The sequence below is a fragment of the Pyxicephalus adspersus genome, chromosome 7 (genome assembly GCF_032062135.1).
Source record: "Pyxicephalus adspersus chromosome 7, UCB_Pads_2.0, whole genome shotgun sequence".
Taxonomy (NCBI): Eukaryota; Metazoa; Chordata; class Amphibia; order Anura; family Pyxicephalidae; genus Pyxicephalus; species Pyxicephalus adspersus.
This window is the reverse complement of record NC_092864.1, coordinates 9,673,385-9,679,401: the sequence shown is the minus strand read 5'-3', so window position 1 is coordinate 9,679,401 and position 6,017 is coordinate 9,673,385.

Below are 6,017 nucleotides of genomic sequence, written 5' to 3'. Positions count from 1 at the left end.
ATAACTTTTTTTATTTTTGAAAAAAGTAACGACACAGACACATACAAACAAGTGCTTTATACAAAAGTTTATTTTTAAAAGCTGCAATCAATAAAACTTAACATACTGATCACTGGTTTCCATACATGTAATATATGCTGTTCAACAAACCTAGAACCAGGTACACAATATAGATATGTGTTATCTTTTTTTTTGAATAGAACAGGTTTTATAGCTAAGTCAGGATTTTAAGGGGATGACCTCTTGCTTTGGTTTTCAATGGCCACCATGAATGTGGGATTCACATAGAGCTACCAATAACTGAGACAGTAAAGCCTTGTCTGAATGAATCTATTTAATCTGCATTAGGTTATTTTACAGAATAATATTAGGGGGGATTATTCCTTTGCAAAAAATATTTTACCTAACTAAGTAAATGTGTATATGCATAGGATAATATAATGTTTGGAAGGGTTGAAGCCAATGGAGCTAAGTGATATATCTCTTACAAAGCTATAATTCACATTGCCAAGTGAATACCCTATGTTAATCAACCCCAATTCACTAATTTCTGGAGTATAACAGTGTTAAGCAACCCAGCCAGTTATAACTCGGAAGTAGTACTTATTTTAGGATGAAGGGGACACCTCTGCTGCTATATAAGGAAGGAATTTTCCTTAAAATATAAGGCATAGATATACAGATTACTATAATGCATAAGGTCTAAAGCAAGGTTTATTGACTTTTTTTTTACATGGGGGAACCCTTAAAATAACTGTGGTGTCTTCAGGAAACCCTTCTATAATTCTTTATCCACAGCTCACAGTACATTGCCTCGTACATTGCTGGCCATTGGAAGAATGTCACTCTTACAGATAGACAAAAAGATCATTGGTGTCATCTAAACTGACCTGAGAGGCATAGATTGCCCAAAGAAACCCTCCCAACCTCTAGAGGAACCCTGGTTGAGAAACACTGCTCTCCATAGAGTAGATATATGAGGCTACCTGCAAAAAAAGTCATTTTCCTGGCTGTCTCTGGCTTCAATACTTAAAGTTGCAGACCATACTAAAAAGTCTGGACCATCATGCTTACGAGGCAACTTGCTTTTTTCAGTGTAAAGTTTAGTAAAGGCAACTTTCCTACGTCCTTAATACAGCCACCAGACCTACCTGAGCTGACCTGATAGGGAAATGAGTCAGAAGAAAATATTTGGCCTTTTTTTTATCTTTTTATCTCCAAGCCAAAAGCTTCAATCTATTTCATAAAAAGTCAACCGGGACTGTTGTATGTAGCAATCAAGCTATGATTGCCATGAACAACTTTTTTAAAAAGCCCTATCTGGAGACTTTTAAGGTTGGTGTACATACCTTTTATCTTTGCCTGCCTTCATCATCCCCAACCAAACTCTGTCAATGTTCCTCAGATGTTTCCAATGATTTTACCGGGAACAATTTATAGGGTCGGTGCACTGTTTAAGGATGAGTTCCATGAAGAGCCATATAGAGCTGTGCATGGAAGATAAACTCAACAAGTTCCCCAAAACATAACATAAGAAGAAATTAAAATCTTTCCACTGAGACCCACCAAAGATATTAACTTTTTTCCAAAGACCATTTTAAGCTTGGAGGTCCATAGAACACTAAATACCCAACTATTACAAAACCTCAGCAGCCTTTCCAACCTTTTGACCCCCAAGGAACCCTTAAGTCTAGAGGAATCACTGTTAAAACTAGATAATTGGGGGTTCATGGGAAGAACACCCACCTCCTCTTAAAAAAAGCTAAATGGTTCATTTGTTTCATGCTACTGATTTATTCAAGCAGCCCCAACACTATTTATGCACCATATTATGGGTTTTAATCAGCCACAGCTCATGGAACCCCTAGTAACTTTTGGAATAACCCTACGTTTTTAGGGAACTCCATCTGGAAATGGCTGATTTAAAGTGCATGTAAAGCCAAAACTTGGTTCTCAATTTTGGATAAAGTGTAAGAAGATCAACTACCACCCTTGTCCCCCTCCTCAGTTTATTTTTTATTGTCTGTATCCCTCAAAATGAAACTCCCACTTACCTGTTCAGGGGGCAATTTTAAAATTTTGGACTAGTTTGGACTAAAAAGGACTAGTAAAGAAGGTGAAAAAGACAACAATATAAATTAAACAAGAGCTTCTAATCTAATTCTTCCCAAATGTATAAAAAAATAAAACAAAAGTTGGCTATACATACACTTTACAGCTGTTGAAAAAATAAATGATGTATTTTTGGATGCAGATAAGATAAAAGATTTAGGAGAAAGCTGAGACACAATACAAGATAGAAAATTGTCCTGCTTAGCTGTAACAGAAGAGAAATAATGGTCATTATATAATATAATAAGAGTTGGAAATCATATCAGGATAGGAATATTCAAAGCCCAGTTAGAAAAGGCTGTCTTGAATATCATACATGTAAAACCCTCTGATAGGTGATGAGTCTTCACTGACACTCCACAGATTCTCCAAGAAGTTTGCTTGAATGGAAAAGTAGTCACATACCATGTAAGTGACACTGATCACATGGGTGTTCTCCTTTTTATATCAGCACAGATGACATTTCGCCTATTCCCCAGGTCACCACTCATCACCCAATAGGATAAACCAGACAAGCAGGTTATGTGTTTATTTCTGGTGCCTGACGCATCTATGAAATTTTATGGTGGGGGTGGAGTAAAAACCAAAGCTGAGCCCCTATAGCTATTAGATCTGAACTAAAATTAGAAGTCTACCCAAAACTTCCCATGTCTATGGGAATGGGGCTGGACCTGCCCCCCCACTTACCAGTTGGTATTAAGTTTTGTATACCGGTCACCTCCTCTGATCAGGGACCTCCAATGTTTGCTAAGGTTCTGCTCCAAGCTACGACTGTCTTGGCAAATCTGTGTTATCACATACTGGAGTGGAGGGTTTGCGTGATTGGGGAGCTGATTCACAATACTGGCTGTGCAAAGTTACAAAACAGTTCTCATGTATTTATATTAGCGATGAATTTAAAAGTTTTCATGGAGTTCAGGCCTCAGATCTGAAACCCAGAGCCTCCTGTGATACCCACGTCACGTATCTCAGTAGTCTTCGGCTGCTCCTTCTGCACATCCCCAGTCTTGAGAATGCATAGGGGGCACAGTGTGAGATTGGGTGACATTATAAGAACCCCAAAGAGGATTCCAGAAAGATGGCGGCATCCACTGGTTTCTCAGGAAGTAGAAGAAACCTGGGACGGTGTGGGATCGAATTAAATCGGATTGCGTAGGGATCAGGGGCTCTATCAAGGTATATGTTTTTATTTATTAATCAAGGTTCCATTTTAAAAAGATTATTTTGATGCCCCCAATGGGTGGACAATGCATGCCAATTGCTCCCACTGTCACACTTGGTGTCACGTCTGTAGGGATCAGCAAAGAAGAAGACAGATAAGGATTGGAATTTATTATTTATTGTTGGTTTTCTTCTTCCTGAGATAATTACGATAAGGAACTTGTTGTTATCACATCATCATCATTGCTAAAATATTTTCAGAAGATGACTATAAACATTGATATTTTCTGTTGACATAGGTAGAGTATGTTCAGCATTTTCCAGTAAGAAGCCACCGAGTACATTTCCCTATTTATGTATTGCATGGCCGATTCTAACTAATTATTATTGCACAATGGCTGCTTCTTTTTTTTGATATCATATACTGGCTTTCTGTACTGCACACAGGGCAATCTGCATCTTGCTGAAGCAGCTGAAGAATACTATTTTCTCCTTCAGTTAATACTAAAAGGGGGAGAAAAGTGAGAAAAGTTACATAAAAGGATAAGACGCCAAACTTGCCACAGGTTACCGCACCTCGTCCCTGTCCTTTACTCCGTATTGTTAAGAAATTCTATTGATTTGCAAGTCACGTCCGACTTATTCTTCAGTCTCACCCTTCAGCCTCTTACAGAAAAAGCAAAATAGAATGAAAATTTAATGAAGCATTTTTTTTCAGAATTTATTCTGTAGAAAGCATGCAGAGAAATTTCTTTTCACTCCCACCTGATTCTCCCAAACAATAAGTGAGTAAATCACTAAACATTCCACCGTGGTCTTTTTTGGTTTGGTTAAAAGGTTTTAAAGAGGACAAGAGGAAGAGCTAAATGGCAAGGAGAAATGCAAAAAGTTGAAGCCCTGGTTGCCGGTGGCTTTTGGTTTTAGCTCAACTCTCCATGGTGCATGCGGAATGTAATGTAGAGCTCGGCTTTGTATATGGCGGTGCTGCCTACAGAACCAGAACCGGGGACAATGTAACTCCTGCACATGGGCAGGAGTTACATTATCATTGGCCCTCCAAGAGGATCTCCATGACCTGCAGGTCTACCATGGAGTTTCAGGAAAGATGGTGGGACACGGCAATGACAGGATCCTGGACCTGTTATTGCTGCATGGCACCTGCGCACTGGTAAGTCTCTGCCATATAACGACAGAAGCTTAATACCCACTGCCATATACAGTTTCCACTTAGGTGCCCAAAAAGAACCCATGTGCCAGAATTAATTTACCCAGAAAATATATGAAAGATAGGGGGTTGAGCACAGCTCCATATTGCGTATAGATTGGTGTTGTGGGGATTGGGGTGTTATTCCTGTGGCATTGGAGTACGTTGGAGAAGGTGCAGTGTCGGGGGTAATACCCTCAGCATTAACTTTTTAGACCTTAAAACATATACCTCATATGTACCCCTTACACCATATCACATGATATGTGCCATTGCCAACAGCAAAATATGGATGACAAGCTGGGACTTTGCGGCAAATGTTCTCACCCTAGGGCGCATCTACATTTTTGGAATACATTTCCACACGCTTAAACTGCTCATAAACCAATCACATTGCAGAACAGACTATACAAAGTGAAGGGTTGGGGCATTTTACCATTGGGTTGTTGTTTCTAAACTGCACCTGCAGCAAACCAGCCATTGTCTGTAGTCACGCAGGTAATGCAAGAATGTGATTTCCCACAGTGACTCTACAAAAACTAAATATATTCTCACATTCTTACAGCACAATAAACCCCTTTATAGAATATATATATGTAATATTGTAAAATGCCACAGAGCATTGACACCTAGTAAAAGTCACATTTATCTTATAAATTTTTTGTGTGGCTTTTAAAAAACATGAAATTTCCTCCAACGTGTGGTTAAAGGGGCCCCCAAAAATGATACTTTTTTTAGAAAGAAGAGAACTTGTAGATAAAACTTTTTTTTTTTTTTATCAAGGAGGCCCCTTGAACTAACTTTTAGCTTATTAGTGTGGTGGTCAGTGGGAAGAATTCCTCTTGCCCATTGGGAATAATGTCACCCTTAAAGCCAGAAAGATCATTGGTGTCACTTAAACTGACCTGAGAGGGGCAAATTGTTCATTGCTCAAAGAACCCCTAGCAAAAAGTAAAATTGTGATATCTAAATAATAGATAATCTAAATAATATTAATCCCCCGGGGTATGATGGAGCACACACAGGGAGAATGACATAACTTCCCCTGTAATTCTCCATTGGGTTGCCTACAGTTCTGGGCCCCTCTATGCTTCTGGGCACGGTATGTTCATGTGCTTCACTAAGCACCCCGCCAGTTAATGGCACCCATATAGAATTCCTAATATATATATAATTCAATGTATTTTCCAACAGCTCTGGGGACATTACCATCATCATGAAGCCAGACTGTTCTGGGCCCCCTATGTTTCTGGGCCCCATTTTAAGCACCACTTCCATTACTTTTATGATATCAAATAATGTTTTAATGGCAATCCTATTTCTATCCTAATATATATATAACATATATATATATATATATATATATGTATATTTAAAAGTGTTTGCCTACTGCCAGGAAGACATCACCATGAAGCCAGACAGCTCTGGGGCCCCTTATGCTTCAGGGCCCCATAGTAAGTGCATGGTATGCACACATACAGTATTTCAGCATGGTGGCTCAGGGGTTAGCACTCCAGCCTTTGCAGCACTAGGTCCTAGG